This window comes from Ailuropoda melanoleuca, chromosome 9, assembly GCF_002007445.2.
Source record: "Ailuropoda melanoleuca isolate Jingjing chromosome 9, ASM200744v2, whole genome shotgun sequence".
Lineage (NCBI taxonomy): Eukaryota > Metazoa > Chordata > Mammalia > Carnivora > Ursidae > Ailuropoda > Ailuropoda melanoleuca.
Window position 1 is genome coordinate 39,705,356 of NC_048226.1, and position 15,298 is coordinate 39,720,653.

The window sequence follows — 15,298 nt, forward strand, 5'->3', positions numbered from 1 at the left end:
CAGGATATTGCCCCAACAGCAAGCAGGAGTCTCTCTGTTTATAGCACCATCCAGCTTATATTTAGCCACAAGGATCTCATGCTCAATTGTTAGGGATCCTGCTGAGGTCCTGAAAGCCAATGTCTACCACTGTCCTGTGGGAAATTATCTTGATGCCGTTTCAGGCTATCAAAATGCCAAAAATACTACCAGGAAGTCATGAAATGGTTTGCTAAAAATCCACTTATAACGTACAGGGAGAAAGAAGGAGAGAGAGACCAGGATAAGTCAACACCTTCAGATAGGGTACAGACAGGGTGGAAGGACCTCACCGTTTGAATTCTGGGTTAGCAGTGTTCATTTGTCCTCTCTCAATCTTTCTCTCTCTCATTCAATCTCTCTCTTTGTGTCAATCTCTCTCTCTCTCTCTCTCTCTCTCTCTCTTTCTCTCTCTCTCTCTCTCTCTCTCACACACACACACACACACACACACACACCTTTCTTAAAATGACCAGAATTGAGATTTAAGCAAGGGGACCCATGGATGGAAAGTGCCCTGGGCCCACACAAGAGCTCTGTTGGAGAGATGGAGGGACAAACGCCTCTGGCCATAGCTATAACTCACCAGTTAGCTGATTGACAGCCCTGGGTTTATTTGTGTTTCTTGGACAGAGGACACATAGGGCCAGAATGGATGCTATGAATTAGGCCTTATGAATATTATGTGTTCATTTAGTAACCTGAATACTTTGTGCCTTTTTTATATTTAGCATCTCATAGATCCCATATATATTTGGTGTATAATGAATATTTAGTATCCAGGACTTCATGAATATTAGATATCCTTTGATCCTTTTATTCCTTCCCACCTATGTCTGACCCACGCGTGTTCTACTTACTGCTTGTCTATATATAACATACCTTAAATGTTTCACTTATTTTTTACAAATTTATTCATCTTCAATAATAGAACTAAATATTTCAAAAGCAAGTGCACACTACAACCACATTGCCCCTAACTGCCAGACTAGTAACCCTATCAAAGAAAGAAATTCATTTAAGTCAACATAACTTATCTACATTGATATGGGAAATCTAGCCTAGCTTCCAGAGCCGACTAGCTGGTTTTAACCACTATGAGCTATGTGGCTCCAGGCAAGTCACTTATTCTCCCCATCCTTCAGTTTCCTCAACTGTAAAACTGGAATGATGGTGGTATCTACTATATATGACCATTGTGTAGATTAAATGAAATAATCTAAACTCAGAACAGTGCCCAGTACATAGTATATGCTATATAAGTGATAATTTTGTAATAAAATTTTCCATAGATCCCTTCACACAGGTGCCTCAAAACATCTCTTTTTCATCTAAACTATCATCTAGACTTAATGCCATCTCTAGGTCTGGATTCTACCTCTGTTCTCTCTGGGAAAATTACAGTGGTGCTTGCCTTATCTCAGATTATGTGACAAAGCAAATACGATATGACTGTAACACAATGAGATCAGTCCAATGAGAGGACAATGCAGAGAGTATTACAATTTCCAGTTCACTCCCCAGTCATCTTATGTTAATTACACCATTTACAATAATTTTATCCTCCTTTTAACTCACAATTCCTATCCTCTGTATTATCTTGCTGTGTTTTTTTTCTCCTTCTCCTGCCCTATTCAGTTTAAAGTACTCTATATCTGCTAGCCAGCTTGTGAACAAATGCATCCTGCCCCTCCACCCATTCCGCACACTTGGCCAAGAATGCATCATCCTGGTGTCTTATACCAGGACTCACACATCCAAACACCATTTGTCAACACCATCCGCCATTTCCCTCCAAGATCTTCCTCAAACATCTAAGTCTCATCTGAAGGAAGAAATGATGAAGAATGATAACAGTTACCCTTTGCCCAATAGCTGCTATGTACCAGGAAGTTTGTTCATGGCTTCCCACTCTTGATCTCTAATCCTGGTACCACAGGTATTATTGTTAGCACCCATAAGATTTCCTGTTAAGTATCACTCATAAAGCCAGAGACAGGAAAAATAAAAATGCATTTAGAATTAAACTATAAAATAAATACACAGTAGATCAGAAATATGTTGTCACCTTAAATACCCAGAGAGTGAAGAGTCTTGCCTGAATTGACCAAAACCAGATAGAATGTATAAAGTTATCTAAAGGAAGAATGTGCCATAAAAACTGTAGAAAAAAAGAAGTCAGCTACCAGCTCATTGACCAAAGAATCATTCCCAACTCCTATTCTCTTGTCATTTTCCACTCTATAGGATGAAAAAGCCAAGCACTTACTTTTCCAGCCTTCTTTGCAGCTGGAGGGATGGGAGACAGGCACATAAGGGGACCATGCAATGGGGTCATATAACACAATTCTGACAAGTGAGAAATAACTGGAAATCTGCTGGGGATGTCTACAAGAGGTTTTGCTTTCATAACAAAAGGGACACTCCTCCCCCATCTCCTCCCAACCTGAATGAGAAATATAACGGCTACAATCAGAAAGGACATGGCATTTAGACTCTAATAGATCTGAGTTCAAATCTCAGTTTTCCCACTTACTGGAAGTGCAGTATTGGGCAAATACTTCAACATGCCTCAACTGTAAATGGGTTTAATAATACCTGTAGATGTTCCAATGAGAAGAGAATGACGCACCAGAATGGTCAGATGCTTGAATCCTCAGCTGTTATATTCTTTCCAACTGGCAGTTTCACGGAATAGCCAGATTTTAATCAGAAGGCACTTGTCACCATTGCTCCTCTCTGGGTGCATCCACATTCCTTGCTCTGCCCATATCTCTGGAAAAAAAGTCCCTTTACTAAACTCTCTCAAATTGACCATTTGGGTGCTATCTACTTTCTGCTAGAGCCCCAACTGATGTAACCACTGATGAAATATGCATGTCTGAGGTAACTTCACTCAGACCAAGAGTAACCAGTCCAACCAGGCCTCAGAGGCGCCCTTCAATCCAAAGACTTGAACCAAGCCTACCTTCCCTTCATGTCTGTTATTCACCCTCAAGTTACCAGGAAAGGACTCTGGTCTCCCACCTGTCTCAGGGATGGGGACACACACACACACACACCCCATCCCACCCCAACCAAAGAAAAGGAAATGCATCCAAGCAGAATCTATAGCTGGATTAAACTTTCAGAAGAATAAAGAAAAAGCAGGAAGGACTAAAATACTTTAAACCCCATCTAGTTTCATGTTATATCCCTAAAGCTTACTATAGCGCAGTCAGTGAGCTCAACAAATGAATGATAAAAAGGATTGCCCATGTCCACATCCCCACTCCAGCCCAGGAAAGAAGGAAAAGCAGAGATGAAGGGGAAAAGCTTCCCTCACAACTAGGCTGGAGAAAAGAGGGGAAGGTCAACAATTATTCAGTAATCTCAACAGTCTGGGATTACTTGTATGTTTCATGTTGTGTACTTACCCTCCATTAATTTTGATCAGGTTATCAAAATCTTGAATTTCCTTATTTCTGTCTGGTATTATTTCTCTTATTTTACTCTAGGTTCCTCCAGAATTCAGACACACTGAGGTGTTGAGAAGAAACTTCCCTCAAGCTTAGTGGCCAACTTCCATTCATTGTTGAGCATGAAAATTAACACAACAGAATCCCAGTTCCTGCCAGAATCAAGCCATTTCCATAACTTTCGTGGCCTTGGGCTCTTGCTTCTGGGCTTCCCTGCTAAGTCACCTGTTGGGTTACCTAGCTGTAGGCTTCCTGGTCTTCTGACACCTCAGTGCCATTTATACTATTCCATCCCTACTCCTGCTATCTTAAGATATGCCTTTACTCTGCTAGGATAGCCACTTGCTATTGCCAGCAACTTACCAGTAATCAGCAGCAATTAGCAGCAGCTGCCTGAGTTAACGCACACATTAGAAGCAACTCAGCAAACTCAGAGGGAGAAACCTCTGAGAATTTGGACAATGGCTGACCTCTTCCCATCCTCCAGCTGCAAAGGACAGCCTTACACCTATCTCCCCAGAACTCTAAAGAGACTGCTAATGTACATTAGATTTTGTAAACTCACAAGGAGCCATTCCTTCTTTGGGTCTGCAACATATCTTTCTGGAACTCCCTCCATGGAATGTGGTTTGGCATGCTCAGGTGTAGTCAGATGGCAGGTGGCTAGCTTCATGTTATCCTCAGTGATGAAGGTTCAGAAGTCATTCACCTTGAGCTTCTTCCATCAGCAAAATGGCACCAAACGACTTCACTGGGGTGATATTCAGAGGTGGCTCATGGAAAATGGATCTTAAGACCATCATTATTCCATTCAAGACACACATTGGCTGTGCCCACCATCCAATGCCCAGAAGTCAAAGTCCACTGAAAAACAAGACATGGGCTCAGTGTGGAACTGCTGGAGAAAATCAATCAGCAATCTATCTATATATCATTAAAACAAACAATTATTAAGCCTCTCCTATGTTCCAGGCACAGTGTAGGCACTGGTATTCAGAGATAAGGAGTTCACAGGCTAGGAAGAGCATGAGAGATCTAAATAGATAGTTATTATACGGTATGATAAACACTGAGATAGCAGGAAGGACTAGGGAAGCTTATAAGAGGACATCAGGAAAGAGTTCCTAAGACAATGCTCAAACCAAGCCAGAAAAAACAAACAGGAGTCGGCAGGACAGAGATGGCTGAAGGCACATCGGGTGCAGATGGTCAGAGACAATGAGAGAACCTGGGACATTTGTGGTGTTGTACTTTTAGTTCAGCTTGTAGGTCAGGGGATAAGAAAGGCATGAAGTGGCAAGAGATGAGACTGAAGAAGGAAAGTCAAAGAAGGAAAAAGTCTAGGGGTTCTTGGTGAATTCCAAGGTTCTTCCAACTACTATATCTATTTTCTTTAAAAAGAGCCATGAAAGAATAGAAGAGAATTTGGATATCAAATATGGCCACCTATTTTATAGACAGGTAAACTCAGGCCCACGGAGGTCAAATCAGGGTAAGAGGCAGCACACTGAAATGATGGGATGATAGAAATTCACATATGTAAAACATCTTACAGCCCACCCAGTTCTTTCACTATCAATAATGGAAGGAAACGTGAACAGGTCTAAAGACCTAAGTTGTTATCATGCCTCAGTTGTTGCGTAGGATGAGTGATCCTCAGTCAGTCCTTTTATGGGTCTGGATCTCATTTTCACATCTACAGGATGAAGAGGCTGGATCACTAAGGCTTTTTCCAGTTCAAACACTCCACATTCTTAGAAGCTGGTACTACTGAGTCTTTACTGCCATGTTGGAAAAAATAACTTCTCCTCCAAAGTCCTGGAGTTATAATTTTCTGAAGGTTTTCAAGGTGGGTCTAACCCATATTTCTAATCATAATCCATTTTCTGCTTAAACAAACTGGTCACAAATAATCTAACATCACCCTTTTTAAAAACTATCTCCAGTTAAACAAAAAAACAAGGTGCCTTCATAAACTCTGGAAATCCCTCTGATCCCCAGAGAGTCAGTATTGCACTCCAAACTGAAATTGTTTCATGATATGTAAACAAAGGCCCCAAAATCATAGCTTTCTTTCTTTTTTAAATTTAGGCACTAAAAACCCACAGGGATATTCCATAATAAAGAAATGAATATATTGCACTTTCTGCTTTTCTCATCATTTATTATTAAAAACTTTTGCAGGACAGCAGGCTCACGTTGTTTAGGAATCCATCCGGGCCTTCTGGTAATTCTCATTATGAGGTAAGGAGCACAGTCTGAGAGGTCCTTCATCTTATGGAGAATGGAACAATATGGCTGTCAACACAAAGACTGAAGATGCAGCCAGACACTACTCAGCAGGAGCAAAAAGATGGCTCGGTAGTAGTGATCATGTTTCAGGCAAACAACCTAAAATCAAGAGAAAAGAAAAAACTGATAATGTAATTTGCTAAGTTTTTCAACAATGGCATTTATTTTTAAAATAAGGGTTCTGTGCTTCAAGGCATTGTGCTCTGCTGTGGGATCTGAACACGGAAAAGCTCAGCCTGTCCGCGAGGAGTTTACGAGAAACAGGAGAGTTGAAAAATGAGAGTAGAAGGTGGCAAAAGATGGGTATCACAAAATCAGAAGATTAGTTCAGAGAGGAGAGAAACTGCATGCTGAGATCAGTGAGGCTGCAATCAGTTGGGATAGGGCAAGGCTGTGGCAGGAGGTGAGTGAAGCATCTGTCCTCCAGGCTGTCTGGACCACCTCCCTCTCCGTGGGCACTCTTCTTTCACTTAAAAATTTCCCACCTTGGATCATCTGGATTTCCTTCCCTCCTTCCCTTCCTCCCTTCCTTCCTTCCTCGCCTTCTTTCATTTGCCCATTGTGTATCTCCTCCACTAAAACACAAGCTCCATTACAGCAGAACTTTGCCTTGTCCTCTTCAATGCCTACAACAGTGACTAACATAGAACAGGTGCTGAATAAATGGTAGGAAGCCAGGCAGGCATGCAGGAAATAAGGGGGAAAAGGGAAGGAGGGAGGGAAGATACAACCCACAGAAATGAATTCATGTTGTTACTCATCTTTACCTTACATCCTATTTACATTTTAAAGTTTGATGTGGGTTCCTTCCACTGAGAGAGCTGCCCCTGCTCCCTTTAGCCCATCTAATTTTTAACTTGGCCCTAAATTCTTTTACAATCCTATGCCTGGCCATTCCCTACCACGCATCCCACCAAACTACACAATCATTTGTACATGCCATGTCTTTGTTCCTGCTGTTCCTGTGCCTAAAATAGCATTCTTCTTGTACCTTTCTCTGCCAGATAAACTCCCACTCATTCTTCAAAACACAATGTAGCAATTAAGCAATATCTAACAAAATGTTAAATATGCACTCCTTTTGACTTTACCCACTGCTGTAAATGTATCCTTGGGGTTTTCTCACACAAGGCAAATGTTAGCTCTTCTAGGAAGTTCTTTCTGTACTCTGAGGCCAGGCTACAGGCTCTCTTGTGTCCCGATAGCACACAGAGCACCCCTTTCATATATCATTTATCCCACAATGTGTAACTATTTGTTTACAAGGTGTCCTCCTCATAATAAACCTGACCAGCTCATGAAACTTACATTCTTATGGGTAGACAAAAAAAATATAAGTAAGAGAGCAAATAAATACATAAATATATACTTTCAAATAAAAGCTGGGAAAAAAAGGATAATGTAATCTCCAAACTAGGAATGAGAATCTCCCTTTTTAACTTATTATGTACCTACTGTGTATCATGGTTGACACATTTTTAAATCTAAAGTGTCTTTTAAGTGTCTATACTATGCACTTGGATATTCTATGGTATGTTTCAGGCATCTAGGTCCTGTCTTGCCCAAGTATGCTGTAAGATTATAGTGGGCAGAATCTATATCCTGTACATCTTTGCCTGCCCCCATGTCATCTAGCACATGGCACACAGCAATATTTAAATTACTACCTAATTGACTGGTCACAGAAATAACTGAAAGCACAAGTGTTACTGACGAGTTTGAAACATCATCTATGAATAAAGAGATCAAACCCATGGAGAAAGAAGAGTCCAAAAATGGCCCCTGACTAGCTCATATTAAACACAAAAACAAAACAAAACAAAAAACCTTCTGAGGCTATAGATGAGTATAACTCCAATATGTAATCTGAATTTACTGTCTATAAAGTGAATTTGTGACTTATAAGAAAGAAACTTTGTTTTGAAGGAGTACAGAAACCTATAGGAAGTGTATCATGCATAGCCTCTGATTTCTATACCCTCTATTTTCTGAAGAAGGAGAAGGAAAAGGAAGAGAATCACACACACAATTAATAAGAACGAATAGGCAAGTCACAGATTGGGAAAAATTATCACAAAACATATATGTGGAATATTATTGCACATGTACCAGATGGGCAACATTTTAAAAAATCTGACATTAATAAATGTTTTCAAGAACGTGGCTCATTGGGAACTCTCATCCATTGCTGGCAGAAGTGTAAATATATCCAGCTACATACAGTTGATTCTTATTATCAGGACTAGTTATGTTCTACAAAGTTGCCACAAACACTGAATTAGCAAATACTGAACCACTGCTCCTGGGGGAAAGAAAGGGTTAGTTTCCTGCAAGTCTCTAGTCACAATATTTTTGTCAACCAGTCAATATATAAACTTGTTTTATGTGTGTTTCTCTTCAACGACACCTTATTTAATACATGTTGTTGATTCATCAACATTGAATTCATGGCCAATAGCACTATAACTTAGGCCTTTATAGAGGAAACATCTAAAACTCATATATTCTCCATAGGACATACCATAGCTTTCTTGTGCTTAAGGAACACTAGACAGCACTTCAGCACTACATTTAGGGCCCATTTTAAACAGTGAAATCAACAAAAAACACAAAAACATAAAAAACTTGGCAGTAATAGACATGTAAAGGACACTTGTTTATAAAGAGCTGAAAAAAGAAGGCAGAGTGCCACCTGATTCAACCTCAGCTGGGAATGTGCACATTGGCAAGTCAAATATTTTGCCACTCTGCACCCGTCTGTAGTTGATCACGAAAGCAGCATGAGGATTGACTTTGGAGTTACAAATAAATTCTATCAAGTAGGAGAAATCATAAATACAGAATCTGCAAATAATGAGGATAGACTGTATATTGGGAGAGCAATTATAGTCATTATTATGAATCGATTTCATGATGGGCATGCACTGTAACCCAGCAATTCCCTCCTAGGTATAAACCATATAGAAAGTCTTACACATGTTCAGCAGAAGGTATATACAAGTTTATTTGCAATACATCATTCATATTAGCCCCAAGCTGGAAGCAACCTAAATACCCTCCTCAGTAGAATGGGTAAATATATTATAGAAGAGTTACACAACTGCAATACTATATAGCAACAAGCATTTAAAAAAATTTTTTTATTTAAATTCAATTAGCTACATATAGAGAATGAACATTTTTAAACTACAATTACATGCAACAATGTGAATGAATTTCACTAATAGTGTAGAATGAAAGATGACATCCACAACGCAGTATTGAATGAAAGAATACTTACTGTATGATCCCATGTTATAAAACATAAAGTTTTTAATACTTCATTTTTTGTTGAAGAATATAAACAGGTGGTGATATTATAAGGAAGAGCCAAAAAATTATTACAACAAATATTTAAAATATGCACATAGGTTTGTGACGTGGAAAACAAAGGCAAAAGAAAAAATTAAATTTCCTTACTGCTTACAGCCCATTGACAAGTCCTTGAAACAGGCAGTGACATCCCCCTAGGAACTCAGCTGCCTCTGTTAATACTTTGCTAAGAGCAAAAGGCAATCTTAGCCCGAAACCCCCAGGATCCTGTAAGTCTACTTTAAACATACAAAAATTCCTTTAGAAACTTCCTTTCTCTACCCCCCACCAAAGAAATATGTTGGCAATCATCCCCCAAGCACACGGCTCACTGATATACATCTAAAGAGTCTCATGACTAGGGTTTTATTAGACAGTAATAAATGACCTTTTCCTAACAACAGCTAGCCCCCTCAAAATCCCAGAAACCTTGCATCCAAAATTGCTTAAAGACTTACACTCCCAACTTGAAAGTATGTGATCAGCCACTCCTCATGACCCCAGTGCAGTTCTTTCTGCCATAGGTTCCATACCCATGCTTTAATAAAACCACCTTTTTTGCACTGAAGACATCTCAAGAATTCTTTCTTGGCCGTTGGCTCTGAACCCCAACATTTCCTAATTCACTCTGCACACACTTTTCTGTGTATATGGTACACTCTTTACAATAAAAAGAAAAATTAAATGTTTTTTTAAAAGGGTCGGAATGCTTCCCAAGTAAAATTCTTATATGAAATGGGGAAGGGAGGCAAGCAAGACCTACTTGCAAAGAGGATTTTTAGCTTTTTCCAATGTTTAAAAGATTACCACCTTAATAAGAGCATACATCAATTCACTTGCCTTTTCTTTTCTTTCTTTTTAAAGATTTTATTTATTTATTTATTTGACAGAGAGAGAGAGAGACAGCCAGCGAGAGAGGGAACACAAGCAGGGGGAGTGGGAGAGGAAGAAGCAGGCTCCCAGCATAGGAGCTGGATGCAGGGCTCCATCCCAGAATGCTGGGATCACGCCTTGAGCCGAAGGCGGACACTTAATGACTGAGCCACCCAGGCGCCCCCACATGCCTTGTCTTAATATTATATTTGAGTTGGAGGGCTTTATTTATCTTGTAATTAAATAAGCAAAACATGTAAGGAATAAATACAGTGTATTTACACTCATCTGTTAAATGGAAGGAACCAATAACTAATCCTGAGTCTTTTGGTTTAAGCTAGCATATGAGAATCATTAAGTTAGACAAAGCCATGTCTGAGCCACAAAACTTACTGCATGAAATTGCATCTTGTAGAAGTACCTAGAACCTTCTATCTAGAAGTGTACTAGTAAGAGCTCTAAGCACCTTGGAAAAAAATAACAAAAAGTTTAAGTGTCTGAACAATGACATCAAAGCCACAAAGTGTGAAACAAAATAATTCTCACAGTAACCAATTTTTCTATAGGATGTATAACTTCTTTTTTTGATCATGATATTCAGCGGAGAGAACTCTTCAACTGTTAATCCAGAGTCTATCACTTGCCCTATATAGATGAGTGACCTTGAATTAATCATGTAACTTCTTAGGCCTCTAGTTTTCTCTCTATAATACATAGGGTGTGGGTCAGCCATCTCTAAACTGCTTTCCAGTGCTAAGATTCTCTGAAACCGAGAGTGAATGTTTTATTTAATTTTTTATTTATTTAAATTTAGTTAATGAACTGAATTTCTGGAGTAGAATTCAGTGATTCATCACTGACACACAACACCCAGTGCTCATCACAAGTGCCCTCTTTAATACGCATCACCCACGTAGCCCATCCCCCATAGAGTGAAATGTTTTTAAAGGAGAACCCTTCACCTTAATGCTCAACCTACAATTCATCTGCATTTAAATGATAAATGACCTGACAACCAAAGGAAATAATAGAATCAAAAGGCAATCAGATGGGTATTAAGGAGGGCACATATTGCATGGTGCACTGGGTGTTATATGCAAATGATGAATCATGGAACTAAATTACATCAAAAACTAAGGATATACTGCATGGTGACTAACATAACACAATAAAAAATTATTATAAAAAAATAAAAAAATAAATAAAAAATAAAAACAGCCTCTTTAAAAAAAAAGGCAATCAGAATCCCAAAGGAATTATTATAATTATAATCTTCCTTACTTAAATTGACCTAAAATGGGTGCTGTTATCAATAAATCCCTCAGCATGTAAAGCAAGAACACAGACTTCAGGGAACCAAAAGGGGGACATGATTAAACTGAAAGAAAACCACATATTTGATAGTACAATCATTTCAGTTTCCAAAAGGCCTTTCTCCAAGCTGTTCCTCACTGCCCCTCGCGAAGTTTCACAAAAGAACTCATTAGGCTTTGAGCAGTGCTGGTTGACATCTGTAATGTGTGTTTCAGGTTATAATATGTTGCTAAATGTGAAGAAATAAAATCAGTAATCTTTAATTCAAAGAGATCCATAAGAATATTCAATTGCCTGTTCTGCTTCCTACAACAGCTACAGATGACACGATTTTCACCTTGTACTTAAAGCATTAATAGGCAATTAGGTCAGGAGCCTTGAACAGTCCAATGGGTAACTCATCACTTCCCTATTAGCACAGCCCTATGGGTCTTGGCCTTCAATACTGAGTCTGGGTGAAGAGCTAATGTTTTTGAATTGCAATCTCTGTCCTCCACTGCCAGTACAACTAGCAAGTAAGGAAAAACTGATTTTTTAAGGGCCTGTGTGGAGACTGATGTTGTATCTACTTTGGCATTTTAATAAATTCTTAAAATTGAAGATCAGATGATCTTATGAACATTTTGGGCTGTTAAAAATCATCTTTCTCCAAATTTGAAACTCTTCATCACACTAAGCCCTACTCTCTCCCAGACATTAACTATCCTAGAAGAGTCCTGATGGAATTCTTTATTTCACTAAGAGGAATAAAGATATTCTAGATGAATTTCCATCTTCCATTGTAAGAATGATGCTAGCTAACATCTACTAAGTGCCCACAATGCCAGGCACTGTTAAATGTTTTACATGCATTATCTCTTTTAAAACTCATAACAAGTCTAAGTGGCTAAAACTATCATGATCCTCTCTTTGCGGATAAGAATAATGAAGGACTGACAGATAAAGTAATTTGCCCAGAATCACACAGGAAGTATTGAGCCTGGGACTGGAACCCTGGAATGCAGACACAGTGCCATAATGCACATCTTTTCAAAACATCTCGATACATTGTTGTCATATTCTTCCTTCTAGTCCTACATTATAGCAAACACCATTTAAGTTATCTTCACAGCCCCCAGGAACCCTCTTCCTCTGAGAACTGCCTACACACACACACACACACACACACACCCCTAGAAGAATCCTGCAAACATGTACCTATTATGTGACTTCACCTTTTTGGTCATAGCTGACTGGATCATGAGTCGACACCTGACCCAAGTCAGGCCAGTCAGAATCTCTCTCCAGAATTTCAACTGAAAGTTCTAGTGTGGAAGCCTTAGGAGCTGTCAGGTTCATGGCCAAGTTCTCTAGTGGTTGTTGAGATTCCCAGAGCTGCCTGGCTTAGCCCCTTCCTGCATACTGCTTATCCAGTTCTCCTAGAATTCCATGAAGTTTCTTTCCATAAACCTAGGTTGCACAAGAGTAGTAACCAAGACATAGCCATTTATTCATTCAGTAAACTTTTCAAGCATCTACTATGTGACAGGCACATAGATGGAAACTTAGTGGTTGGAGACTGACATTAAAACAACTAACCACACAAATAAATACAGTTTCCAGTTGTAAAAAGTGCCACAACAAAAACATATGGGTGCTGTTAGGGAATTACTTTTGTCATAAATGAGATAATATATGTAAAGCACTTAGCACAGGGCCTGGTTCCTAATAGGCTCTCAGTGTATGTATATTCTTTGGCCAAATTCTCTCTAAATAATAAATAATAGTTCTGGCACAACGTCTTCCTGGTTGAGGCCCAAATCCTGCCAAACTGTTCTAATTGACTGCTAATTTACTCCCCGCCTTTGGTTTCCGCTGCCAAATTATTTTTCCCAAAATATCCTTTTATTATGCTGCCTAGTTGTATCCCATGCCAAAGAATTTGGACTCTTTCCTGTGAGCCAGCTGTGAGGTCTCAGATGGGAGAAATGTAGGTAAGCAGGATTCTTGGTCACCCGCTCCCCCCCCCATTACTCCAAGGGAAAATAAAGGTGCCCATGGGGGTGAGAGGGTGCATGAAGAATGAATGTCACATAGGCAATACAGCACTCATTATTTCTGTTAGGTTAAATAAGTAGCCCAGCAATCCAACCTGCCCAGATAAGTTTTGACCAGTGAGGGAGGGAAGAGGAATGAAGAGAGCAGTTCTAAAGTAAACCCTTCATTCTTCAGCACTGGAAAGACTGCTTTGATCACTCAGAGCAAACTTCTATGGAGATGGTGAGTTCAGTAAAAAAGTTCAACCATCTGTTCCATCTTCTTCACCATATCTGGGTGTTGGGAACAGTCTCTTTTCGAAGCAGGGGGAGATTCAGCCCCACAGGGTGCTACTCTGCCATCTATTCTCTCCTCCTCCTCCTCCTCCTTCTCCTCTTTCATCTCTCATTCTAAAGCATGTTGTGACATTTAATGTGGCTACACAAGATAACAATCAATTGCACAGTATTATGCAAAAGGACCTAGCTGGTTTACAATGGGAATTATAGCTGTAGGAAATAGGGTTTATTCCTGGAAAGGATAATGAAAGCATAAGAACTTGATTTTATGAATCATACTACCCTGTGTGGAAGCAAAGTACACCTTATGAAAAAATCATTATTGTTCATAAAACTAAATCCAAGTCTGTCCCTGAAGGAGTAGTGAGTTCAATGAAACACATTCCTTTTTCCAGAGAAACACTGTGATACCCATTAAATGACAACTTTGAAATGAAGTAGCACTTAGGAAAATTGCTTACAAACTAGCAATTAAATGCAAACTTCACTGCCTATCTATTGGCTTCTTTCTCCCTCCAATTTTTAAATGTAAGTTAAAAGAGATCCTTAGATAATGTTCAGCAGATAAAGCAGAAGTAAAGCAACATTGTCTACCTCCACAGTGCCTGCAGACCCAATTTAATATGGGTGGGCACCTCTCAACCTGAGTCCAGGAACCTCTACTTTCCTTCTTATCATCAACCTGAATTCTGGCAGAGACAGAGGACACTTGCCCATGGAATTAGTGGGTTTGGATCCCAGCTGCTCAGCCTGCCTGCCTCTCTCCTATCACTGACCCTCACATTTCTGAGGAGGCCAAATGGAAAGGAGCTAATAAAATTCTTAAGGATGTTTTCTGGTTGATGATAATTTCAAAAGCCATTATGCAAATTTTCCCCCATCCTTGAAGTCCTGGGGACTTGACAAAATAAAGTGGAAACACTTTAGACATAAACTATATTTTTAAATCTGAGAGCAGGAACCATTCATTCAACATTTATTGAGCCAGGAACCTGACTCAGCGCTAAATATTCAAAGATCAATACCACATAGTACTTGCCCTTAGGGAACTCCTAGTCCAGTAGAGAGACAACCACTTCAAATATTTCCAGGGACAATACAGGTTTATATAGTATTGGGAAAAAAATTGTTATTTTGATGCCCAGTACCCACCACCCTTCTGATATTAGCACTCAATTTTGCCTCCCCCATTGGATTCAGTCTGGATGTAATAATTCATTCATGGTATGACATCCAAGACTAAATCAAGTCAACTGGATAGATACCAATCTCGCTGAAAATTATACACAAGACACTATGGAACTACAGAAAAGGATTCATAACCCAGCCAGGAAAGGTCAGGAAAGGCTTCCTGAAGTAAGTGATACTAAATTTGAGTCATGATAGCCAATCAGGAGTTAGGGAAACAGGGCCAAAAATAAAGACATTTAGGAGAATACACAAAAGGAAAGAGATATATAGTGGAGGTGCGGAAGAACAGCACAATGGAGACACACATGTATCATTTATTCCAATAAAAAATTGAAAATAATACTGATATTTAGGCCTCACCCCATATCTATTGAATAAGAATCTCTGGAATTGAGACCAGGCATTGGTCTTTTCTGAAAGGTTCCCAGATCATTCTAACTGTAGCTATAACAGCACACCAAACCATAAAAGGCGAACACCTGTACT

General features: G+C 39.4%; 1 protein-coding gene across 3 annotated transcripts in view; it reads right to left on the reverse strand.

Annotated features, from left to right (window-relative positions):
• The window catches only part of CRH (corticotropin releasing hormone), a 177,941-nt gene that overhangs the window by 96,750 nt on the left and 65,893 nt on the right, over positions 1-15,298 (reverse strand). For all 3 annotated transcript variants that reach the window (XM_034668136.1, XM_019796541.2, XM_034668137.1), the window contains 3 exons: positions 5,675-5,867; positions 4,042-4,340; positions 2,651-2,793 (listed from right to left, as the gene is read on the reverse strand). The gene's annotated coding sequence lies outside the window, so the exon portion shown is untranslated. The remainder of the gene's footprint in view (positions 1-2,650; positions 2,794-4,041; positions 4,341-5,674; positions 5,868-15,298) is intronic.